The sequence below is a fragment of the Crocodylus porosus genome, unplaced genomic scaffold, assembly GCF_001723895.1.
Source record: "Crocodylus porosus isolate Cpor-Errol unplaced genomic scaffold, CroPor_comp1, whole genome shotgun sequence".
NCBI lineage: Eukaryota > Metazoa > Chordata > Crocodylia > Crocodylidae > Crocodylus > Crocodylus porosus.
In genome coordinates, this window is record NW_017728906.1 from 176,105,075 (window position 1) to 176,117,227 (window position 12,153).

Genomic DNA, 12,153 nt, shown 5'->3' on the forward strand with positions numbered 1-12,153 from the left:
TGCCCTGGCAACCAGGCACCTGAGCTGCCTGGGTGATTGACAGCTCTGCCAATCACCCTCTCAATCACGGAGCACCTCCGTGACTCCGTGACACCCTGCTACAGTACTACATATTGGGAAGAAAAACCCACAGCATGCTTATAGGCTCAGCAGTGCTACACTTGCTAGCTCCATGGCCAAAAGGGACTTGCGGGTCATGATTGACTACAAAATGGATATGAGCCACCAATGTGATGTTGCAGCCAGCAAACAAAGCAAAACTCTGGCTTGCATCCATAGATGCTTCTATAGCAAATCCCAGGATGTCATTCTCTTGCTGCATTCCACTTTGGTGAGGCCACAGCTGGAGTACTGCATCCAATTCTGGGCTCTACAATTCAAAAAGGATGTGGAGAAGCTTGAGAGAGTCCAGAGGAGAGCCACACACATGATCAGAGGGCAGGAAAACAGACTTTATGATGAGAGGCTGAGAGTTATTGGACTCTTCAGCCTGGAAAAGCACAGGCTCGGGGGGACCTGGTGGCTGCCTATAAGTATATAAGAGGTGTACATCAGGATCTGGGGAAATGCCTGTTCACCAAAGCACCCCATGGAATGACAAGGTCAAATGGTAACAAACTCCCCCAAGACTGTTTCAGGCTAGACATAAGGAAGAACTTCTTTACTGTTCAAGCCCCCAAGGCCTGGAAAAGACTGCGACCAGAGGTGATGCAAGCACCTACTCTGGACTCCTTTAAGAGTCAATTGGATTTTGATGGGATCCTGTGACCCCAGGTGACTTCATGTCCCTGGGGCAGAGGCTGGACTTGATGATCTTCTAAGGTCCCTTCCAGCCTTAATGTCTATAAAATCTATGAAACTTGGCTAGAGGACCTCCTTAGCTTGTGGGCACTCAAAAACCACATCTCCTTTCCAGGGAAAGTGCCCTAAACACCAGGCAGTAGAGTAGTAGCAATTAAGGTCCAACCCTCAGAAACAAACTGGAACCTATGTAGACATCTCAGGCATCTAAGCTCCGAAGAAGAGTTCTGGCACATATCTATGTTTAGTGACTATTGACTAGTTCTTAGTAGCTTCCTGTCCAGGATTTGGGCTTGCTGAATCACTACCACAGGCCCAGGTACCCAATTTCTAATACTAGGTACTTAGGTTGGGGTCTTGTCACATGGGACAATTAGCACATGCTTGTTTTAGATAGTAGTAAGTATTACTGTGCCACATTAAAAGTTGGAACATGTTTTGAGTGGTTGCACAGCAGTGCTTAATATGCTCTCAGCCAGCTGTGGACAGGGCTGGAGCTGGCTGTGTGCTCTCAGTTGATTGTCAGTCCAAGCCCCCACATGACATTGGTGAACTCTTATTGTTGAACTAGTATTATCTCTGTGGAGCAGTCTGCCAATAGTTGAACAGATATTCCTCAATGCAATCTAGAGATACTCTTCCCACAAAAGTCATAAATACTATGATTAGGGACCTGCCAAAATTGTGATTGTACAATTTTCATGGAAACGGAATTCAGGTGGGCTTTGCAAAAAAGTGCTGCCTCTGCACTTTTGCCAGGCTCACTAAAAAAAGAAAAAACTTACTAGCAAGCAGAGAAGCCCTGCAGTCTTAGAGCATATGGAGGAAGGCAAAAGCAGAGGTGGGGAGCAGGGTTTGGGCAGAGCCAGCCACAGAGCGTGGCAGAGCCACAAGTTCTTGACAGCTGTGCTGAGCAAGGCTGGGCCAGGGCAGCAGTGGCATGGAGTGGGGCAAGGGGTATGGGGCAGCAGCAGCCCATCTTTGGCCAGTCAAAGGTAAGAAGTGGGTGTGACCTGCTGCATCCCCCAGAATTGCAGTGGAACCGGGGTGGGGGCAAAATGGCAGCACCCCAGCTCCCACCTTGTTCCCAACAGGTGACATCCAGGAGCACAGCAGCAGGTAGAATGCAGAACAGCCAGGGCAGTGCAGGAGGAGCCATCCCTGCCACAGGAGCCCCCAACCCATGCCAAGTGCAATACCTATGCAGGGCATGGAGCTGCTGAGCTAGAGGCAGAACTCAGTCTGCACTGCATTGCACTGCGCTGAGCTGCCAGCAGGCAGTCTATCCTAGCCACACTGTCTGGCCATCCATTGCGGGGTGCACATAGAGGCAGCTAGCATCAGACACTCCCCTTGGCTTGCTGCCCCCTCCCCTCCTTCTGCCTTCCCATTTTTACCTTCCACCCTACCCACCATGCTCCAAAACTCCAGGGCTTCTTTTTTTTTTTCTGCTTTTGTGGGGTTCACAGCAATCCCTCCAAAATCCACCACTTGGGGATGGCTCAAAATATCAGCTTGATAACACATAGATTAAGGGCTTCCTCACTCTTAATTAGGTTTATTAAGCTATGTTTTGGGGCCATGTGGCAATTTCCAGGGCCCTTTGGCCAATCAGGGGTATGTGGAGGGGAGGGGGACTGCCACTCTCATCCCACAAAAATGGTTACCAGCCCCAGGATCTGCCTATGAAATCAGCCAGCTGCCTTCTTGAATTTGGTAGATCCCTAGCTGTGATATGATTCCATTTAGCATGTGTTTCACTGCTTGAATGTGGACACTTGCATTTTAAGTCCATCTAACATATCCTAAATGTAATATATGAGATGGTCCTTGGAGACAACAAAGGGAACAATATGGATTTTTCAGAATCAATTTACCCATGTTCAGCAATGAAGTCTATGGTGAAGCTAGTATTTAAACCAAGGCGTCCTAAATCCCACTTTAGTGCTTTAACCTTCAGAAAAGAGTCATAATTCCTAAGATTGAAATGTCCTTGAATTCTTTCATAGAAACTCTCTCTGCCATTTAAATTATGCTATTTTTTGTTCCCCCTCTCAGAATCATTGGGTGTTAGCTTCAGCCAAGCCTTGGGTATTGTCTAGTGTTCCTGCTGTGACCAAAAAAAAAAAAAAACCCCCAGAGGTTTCTGATTCAAAAATCTTTCCCCCTCTGCTTAGGATCAGACCAATTGCCACCTTTGGGATGTGGAAGGATTTTACTCTACAGACAGATTGGCATGGACTATGAGAGCTTTTGCTTTTGCCTGTAGCCAGTGGCATGGCTTTTCTCCTTAGATCTCTCAAGTGTATTTTACAACCCTTGCAGTGGTAGGACACTGACAGCCTTTGTTCACCTGCTTATCTATGGCAGGCTAGGGTGCTCTTGGTATTTTTTTGAGGCATGTACTTTGTATTTGTGCCACAAGGTTCATTGCATAATTTTAGAAAAAGGTAAGGCAAGCACTTGTATGGGATGGACTTGAACAGGGGACTGGAGTAGATCACAGAATCATAGAAAATTAGGGTTGGAATGGAACTCTGGAGGTCATCTAGTCCAACCCCCTCTCAAAACAGGACCATACTCAACTAGATCATCCCAGCCAAGGCTTTGTCTAGCCAGGTCTTAAAAACCTCCAAGAATGAAGAGCCCACAACATTTCTGGGTATTCTGTTCCAGTATTTTACTACCCTCCTAGTAAAAAAATTCTTTCTAATATATAACCTAAACTTAAGTAAAAGAAAACAGGAAAGGAACCTACAGCCCCAGAGTAAAATTGAAGAGGACTGAGGCAGAGGTGTCTTCCTAATACCTAACAAACTCCTGCAACTTGAGACTGTTGCTCCTTGTTCTGTCATCTGTCACCACTGAGAACAGTCTAGCTCCAGCCTCTTTCAACTCCCCCCCCCCTTCAGGGGGTTGAAGGCTGCTATTAAATCCCCTTCCAGTCTTCTTTTCTGTAAAATAAATAAGCCCAGTTCCCTCAGCCTCTGCTCAGAAAGTCCACCACCATTTTTGTTGCTCTCCATTGAACTCTCTCCAATTTGTCTACATCCTTTTTATAGTTGGGTGCCCAAAACTGAACACAGTACTCCAGATGTCACCTCACCAGTGCCAAATAGAGGCAGAGAATCATTTCCCTTGATCTGCTGGCAACACACCTAACAATGCAGCCCAGCATTCCATTAGTCTTCTTGGCTACAATGGCACACAGCTGGCTCATATTCAGCTTACTGTCCACTATCACTCCTAGGTCCTTTTCTACAGAGCTTCTGCCCAGCCAGTCAGCTCCCAGCCTGTACTGATGCATGGGATTGTTCCATCCTAAGTGCAGGGCTTTGTACTTGTCCTTGTGGAACCTTTTGGCCCAATCCTCCTTCTTGTTTAGGTCACTCTGAATCCTAGCCTCCAGCTTATTTACTATTCCCCCCAGCTTGTCATCTGCAAACTTGCTGAGGGAATACTCCATGCCATCCTCCAGGTCATTGTTGAAGATATTGAACAGAACTGACCCTGGGGCACTCCACTATACCAGCTGCCAACTAGACATTGAGCCATTAATAACTACTCTGAGCCCAATTCTCCAGCCAGTTATCTATCCACCTTACAATCCATTTATCCAGCCCATACTTCCTTAACTTGCCTATGAGAATGTTGTGGGAAACCATATCAAAAGCCTTGCTAAAAATCAAGGTGTGAGCATGTTGTATTCTCTTGCTTGGAACCGTGCTGAGTGATTCGGACCACATGGTATCCCCCAACACTCTCCTGCCCTGCCTTGATGGAATTTATGTCTGGGAGGATGAATGTTCTGGCTTGTTCATCTGATCTTTGTCATGGATCTCCTGCAGGGCTCCAACCTTCCCTATGCCCTGCCTTTTTCCTTTCAGGTAGATGCTCACTGTTCTCTGTGGAAGATGAGCGGAGACAGTCCAGGCCTCTCTCTCTCTGACCCTTAGCTTCTGGTTGCTCATCCTGTTCCTCTTTAGCTCTGTTACTCTATGAAGATTCTCCTGAAATCAAAGAAGTATTATCTTGCCAAGATTTCTTGGAATTTTTCCCTTGTAGGTTCTGAGGCCTCTGTCTCAGTCCTCTTCAATTTTACTCTGGGATTGTAAATTCGTTTCCCCTTTTCTTTAACTCTAATCAAATTGACATGCTAGGGTTCTTTCCTTCCCTCCTTCTTGCTATTACTTCTCCTCAGTGTGGAGGAATTTAAATGAAAGGTAAGGCCCCCAGCTGGGTCCTTTTTCACTAACTTAAATTGTTTCCTAACTCATATTAACCAGTACCTCTCTCAGGTCTCATTTCCCCCTTTCTCAGTCTATTCTGCCATTGGCAATGAGCCCCTGCTTGGCTCTTCTCTCACTGGCAAGATGCCTACGCTCTATTCTTTATGCTGGCAGCCTCAGGGTAGCCTCTGGCTTGGCTCGGTGGGCTGGCCCAACCGTTTCCTACAGGGATTCTTTCCCTGGATGACCAGCCTGGGCTTCTGTCCTTTCCCCAGTTACTTATCACTCTCAGGCAAAAGGTTTGATGCCTCTCGTCAGGACTTGGTTCACTCTCTGCAGCTCCTGAGGGTCCGACATGCTGGGCTGCTTTTCCAGGTTCCTCCCCACCCTGCCGCCTGTGCCAGGTTTCTTCCCCGGAATGCTGAACAACGAGCTTCCCTTGGCATCCTATCTTTGAACTGCCCACTGCCTGATACAAGTCAATCAGGGACAGTTCCCCACAGCATGGGCTCCCACACTCCTGGGATTGCCAGCACTTGTGCTCTCCCGGGTGCCTGACCGTGCTGCATGTGTGGTCCCAGACAGGTGAGTTCCCCTGCCCACCGAGCTGTTTCTGCAGGACCGTGGTAGGGGCTAGGACTCTGTCCCTGCCACATCCACTGGTGTCCCCACATTCACAAATCCAGTCACCTCATCATAGAAGGCAATTAGTTGGTCAGGCATGACATGCCTTTTGTGAATCCAGGCTGAATGTTGCTAATCACCTTTTTCTCCTCCAAGTACTTAGAAATCAATTCCTAAAGGATCTGCTTCATGATTTTTCCAGGGACTGAGGTGAGCCTGACTGGTCTGTAGTTCACTGGATCCACCTTTCTTAAATATGGACATTATGCTTGCCCTTTTCCAGTCATCTCAGACCTCTCCCAATTGCCACAAGTTTTCAAAGATGAAGGCCAGTGGCTCTTCAATCACATCAGCTAAGTCCCTCAGTACCCTCAGGTGCATCCCATCTGGCCCCATAGACTTGTATATGTTCAGCATTTCTAAATAGTCCCTAACCTGTTCTTTCACCACTGAGGGTTGCTCACCTCCTCCCCAAACTGTCCTGCCCCATGCAGTAGTCTGGGATCTGACCTTGCCTGTGAAGACTAAGATGAAAAAGGCATTGAGTACTTCAGCCTTTTCTTCATCGTCTGTCACAAGATTGCCTCCCCCATTCAGTAAAGGACCCACACTTTCCCTGATCTTCCTCTCATTAGTAACCTAGTTGTAGAAACCCTTCTTGTTTCCCCTCATGTTCCTTGCTAGCTTCACTTTCAATTGCACTTTGACCTTCCTGACTTCATCCCTGCATACCCAAGCAATGCTCTTATATTCCTCCCTAGCTGTTTGTCCAATTTTTGTCTTCTTATAAGCTTCCTTTTTATGATTTAGTTTACTGAAGAGTTCACTGCTAAGCCAAGCTGGTTTTCTGCCATACTTGCTAGTTGTGAGGGAGTGGGGCCTAGGAGCGGCCGTGAACTCCCTAGCGCCCCCTACCATCACGTTAGGGTGAACTTAGCACCCTCAGAATCTCACCCGCCACGACTTTGATGACCAATAAGTTGTATGGGAGGCTGCCTCTGTTTCCCTAGTTGACGGTACCGATGTTCCTGCCCCTACTCCAGAATGGGGTATCTCTATGCGCCCCGCCTTAAGGGCCATGCGTGCCTCCAAACCTACCCTTCAGCACACCCCAAGCCTCGCAGCTGTTCTGGGGGACGTTTGTATGGTCCCTCGCCCCTCGGGTGCCCTCGTTCTCTCTCTCAGGCACTCTGGGCTCCTTGCCCACCTGGCACTCCCTTGGGCCTGTCTCGCTGGCATCCAGCTAATCGCTGGCGCCCCCTGGGCCTGGCCCGCTACCGCCGCCCTAATCCCGGCGCCCTTGGGCCGGGTTCTCACCGGCGTCCGGCTAATTGCTGGCGCACCCTGGGTCTGGCTCGTTACCGCGCTTGTTCTGCCCCGCTCTGGGGCCCTGCCCTCTCTAGGGCCGACACCACGCGCCTCGCGCTAGGGGCACAGGCGATCGCCACCGTGCCTGTCCCCTTGACCCTTCTCTGGGTCCTGTTGCCCCACTGGGCAAAACACCACCCTTATGGGGCTGGGGGTCTGCAACCCCGCGCACCATGCGTCCCTGGCGCAATACGGTGCCTCTCCGGTACAGACAGTAGTGCCCCGCTGGCACTGTGCCCCTACTGGGCACCAGGAACCCCCAAGCTGCTGGGGAGCCCCCATGAGGCCTCCTCGCTCCCCTACAGCCTCACCCGGTCCTCCGGTACAAACTGTAACATAGGCTCAAGCCATCTGGCTGTAACATAAACACAGAGGCTCCGTACTCCAAACCATAAACTCCAAGCCCCACCAGGGCTCTCAATCCTACCTCCCTTCAGGGTGTTCTTGTTCCCCGCATCATCGCAGCCGGTTAGCGTGGTAAGGCTGCGACCACTAACTCAGGCCACTCAGCTCAGCCGCAGAGCTCCTGCTCCCGCTCCTGCGGCAGCCAGAAAGGAACTGTGAGGCAGGCTCCGGCCTAAGCTGTTTATAAAGGCCTGGCCCTGGCCCCTTCTGGCCACGTGACCTGCCTGGTCGCCCTGGTAACCGGCACCTGAGCTGCCAGGGTGATTGGCAGCTCTGCCAATCACCCTCACAGTCATGGGGCACTTACGTGACTCCGTGACACTAGTCTTCCTGTACATCGGGATTTTTTGTTCCTGTATGGTTTCTTTCCAGTACAGCCAGCTCTCCTGGACTCCTGTCCCCCTCAGACTGGCTTCCCAGGGGATCCTTCCCATGAGTGCCCTAAGAGAATTGAAGTCTGTTTTTCTGAAATCCAGGGTCCTTACCCTGCTGCTCTCCATCCTTCCTTTCCTCAGGATCCTGAACTTAATCATCTCACAGTCACTGCTGCCCAATTTGCCATTTAATATACGTTCCCACCAATTCTTCCCTGTTTGTGATCATCAGGTCAAGAAGAGTATGGCCCTTAGTTGGCTGCTCCAGCACTTGCACCAGGAAATTGTCCCTAACACTCACCAAAAACTTCCCAGATTGCTTGCTCACTGCTGTATTGCTGTCCCAGGAGACATCAGGGTGACTTAAGTCCCCCATGAAAACCAGGGCCTGTGATCGGGAAATTTCTGCTACCTGTTTGAAGAAAGCCTCATCCGTCACTTCCAGAGGTCCCTTCAGGACATACATTTCTAGATTCTGTTATTTCTATTTTAAGTTGAAAGCCAGAAAATGATGATACATACAATAACTATAGTTGGAAGAGAGATCTTGAAATTTCAACTAATTGATAAACCATCCTTTTTCCTCGTTGTCATTTTCCCCTTTTTGCTAAGGGTATTCTGGAGGTTAGGTAGTGTTTTTTCTAAAAGATAAATGAGGCAAATCAGTTACAGAATAAGTTAATTTTAGATGCCTTTGTTCAGTGGCAGCCCAGAATATTAGCAGCCTAAACAACTCAGGATTCTGAGCTGAATTACAGCTTGGTTCATTATGCCAATACAAATCATTGGTTTTTTTAATTATAGAAAATACCTCATTCAAGTTGTTTCCAAAGACTTTATTCCTTCCATTTAACAAATCCATTTCAGAAACACTTGTTTCTTTATTTTCAAAAGGTATTTTCTTGACAGTCACCTGCATATCAGTCATGGGATCTTCACACCTGTCTCTTCCCCATCAGATGTTACCTACAAATACAAGCACTCAGTTCATTTTCGAAATAGCTGTGTATAGCTTTTGGCCTCTACCTCTTTCCATATTCTAGCTAGGCTGCATGTTTTACATACTTTGAGCTCTCTCAAATCTTTACTTGGCCCTCTGTTTCAGGTCAACCCGGGGTTGGTGACTGGTATAATTCTTAGTCTCACTTTTCTTTCTGTCAAGGTCAAATTCTGTAAGACTGGCAAGCAGATAATTGATCAGCAGCATGCTGATTATTTCCTGATGCCTCAGCAGGGCTCCAGGCCTTCAGATAAGGAGTAAAACAGTAGAGACACTGAGGAGCAAGAACCTCAGATCTGAGGCTTCCGATGTCTTTTATCTATTCAGTTTGAACTGAATCATACTGGGCATCTGCTTCATCCACAATTAATCAAGAATTTAAGCCCACAAAGAACACAAATACAGCCTGAAATGATGGGACAGCAGAATAGCCTTAATAGCAGAATCAGGCATTACAATTCTTTCCAGAATGTTCATGGAGAACAAAAGGACTAGCATCCCAAGTTTTATTCTTTAAACAAAATAAAATCCTAATAAAAATCCTATTTTGCAAAGTTAATCTGTTTTGCTGTTGCTAAAACTATTGCTAAAACTTTCATGCCTTTAAGCAGCCCAAAAAACCCTCCCCCAAATACCCCAAACCCTCCCCAAAAATGCTCCCCAAATACCAAAAATACCCAAATACCCAAACCCTCCCCAAAGACCCAAAATACCCAAATACCCTCCCCAAATACCCAAAACCCTCCCCAAAAACCCTCCTCCAAAACCCTACCCCAAATACCTCTGCTTAATCATTAAACAGAAAAACAATATCAGACATGGGTGACTGGTGCCTCCCAAGTCTGGTGGGGGGCACCAGATTGTTAACGGGGTGGGGGGAGAGGCAGTGGATATACAGTAACGTTACTTACAGTGAGTTTATGATAGAATATTGTTGGCTGCCTGTTAAACCACAGTTATGATAACAAGGAAATTATGTGTTCTTCTGAGAATCATAGGCACTCAGGATGGAGGACCATGAGGCCAAATACAACACTAAGGTAAGTTTTAACATGTTTTATTTATTCATCAGGAGTTGCATCCACTCGTACCATGGCTAAATGTGTCCCATTGTATTAAAAAGTTCTCCTACTTCAGGGGTTCCCAGCAATTTCAACATCCTTAATGTACTTTTGTATTAATTTATAAGAATAATTTTAAAGGCATTTGACCAGAAGAGTATGTTGGTTTGGTTCTTAAGACTTGGACTGGAAGCTCTGAAGCTTGAGCCCAATTTTTACTTCTACCCCTGGGTATCCTGTGTCACTTTAGACAAGCCATTGTGTCTCACTGCACCTCAGTTGCTTATCTGTAAAAATATGGCTAATCAGTCTTACTTGGCCTTTCCTGTTTACTTGCATGGTGACCTCTTTGTGGAAGAGAATTTTTCTTACTACATAGTTGTATAGCAAGTAGCACACTGGGGTCCTGCTCTTAGGCTGTCACTAACATATTGCAAATCACAACAGTATAGAAAAGTAGTCCTGCAACGGACCTCACATAGTCATCTAGTCCAAGGGCATGAATGACTGGTGCCTCCTGTGATTGGGGGGGCACCATGGCTGTGAGCAGCAAGCTGGGGGGAGCAGCAAGAAGTGTCAGCAGTGGCGAGCAGGGACTACCTGCTGCTGTCACCCATGGTGTCAGCAGCAGTGAGAGGGAACTGCCTGCAGCTGTTGTCAGAGGTGTTGGCAGTGGGAGTGGCAAGCAGGAACTGCCTACAGCTGCCACCCGCCATGCTGGCGGTGGGTGGAGGCAGGTGCTGGCAGCAACTGCCCGCAGAAGTCATTGGTGGCTTTAGCAGTGAACAATCTCACGGGGAGCACATACCCCACCCCTGTCCCCCTCCTACACATTGCCCATGTCCAAAGGTGATCAAAATCTGGCAGTAGGGAGCCATTAACAGAGTTTAGCTTTGAGCATGGTCTACTTCCAACCCAGCCAACACCACTAGAGTCAGAGCTGGAGCTGCTACTCTGTCCTGCAGTGGAACCACTGCCACTTCTCCCCACCACCCAGGTGAAGACCCATGCTGCTGAAACATCACTGAAGCTCCCCAGCTCTAGGCTAAATAATATGGCTTGATAGGCCAGATCTGGCCTATGGACCATAGGTTGCCAATCCCTGGTCAAGTCCCATCTCCTGCTTAAGGCAGGATCATCCCAATGTAAACCAGCCTAGACAAGTGCTTGTCTAATCCAGTGGTGCCCCACCTTCTTGGTCTGAAGGCCAGACAAATAGGGTTAAGTGTGCCTGTAGGCCAGATCTAGTCTTTGGGCCCAATCTGATGCATGTTGCTGGCCCAGTTGGTGCCCCATCCAGCTGTACAGAAATGGCCCAATACAGCTATGTGGGAACAGCCCAGCCAGGGCCTGATCCCATGTGACTGCATCAGGGCCTCCTGGCTCAATACAGACATGTGGGAACAAGGCCCACTATCACCATTCAGGAATGCCCAACTGCAGCAACTCCAATCATGCGAGGCTTGGAAATTTGATAGTGTGGGGGGTTGGGGTAGGTCACCCGAAAGTGAGATCACCAATTCCCCGAATGTCCCCTGGAGAGGAGGGGGTATGCGCCGGACCACCGCATCGCCGCCAATCTCACCTGCCACGACTTGATGGAAAACAAAAGGGGTTCACCCGGGCGGTGAGTTGACGGTCCACGTAACAGGGTACCCCGACTCCAAAGTCCAGGGGTCCTGAGGGCTCCTCCTCCCCTACACCCTCACCCGAGCCTCCGGGATAAGGGGCCCCACTGGGATGCCCCCACTGACGGAATAGTCCGGCGGGATACCCGTCCACTGACGAGCCCGCCTCGGAGTCCCCCCCCAGTACCTAGTGTCCCTGATACTGGGGCTCCTCGAGTCCGGATTTTTTCGGCCCTAACGGGCCTGAGTCTCTAGACCCGGGGGTGGCTACAAAGTCCGCTGCCTTGCCCGCGGGTCTTCCTCCGTGACCAACCGGCCACCATCCGCCGGAGGAGAGTCCCTCCGGCCAAGGTTCCCTTTTCGAGACCCTCCGTCGGAACCGCCACCGGTCCCTGTGTTACCTGTGGCTTGGCGGGACGCCTCGCTGCTCCCGGCTCCACTGTGGTCCCCTCTGCTGCCGCCGGAGTTCGCCGCGTGGCTTCCGGTCCCGCTGCTGCATGCCCTGTTGGCGTCGGCTCCGCTGCTCCCGGTTCCGCGCTTACCGGTTCCGCGCCTCTCGGCTTTGCTGCTCCCGGTACCGCTGCTCCTGAAGCTGCCGCCGCTGGCTCCGCTGCCGTCGGCGTCTCTCGCGCCGCTCCCAGCTCCGCCGCTCCCGAAGCTGCC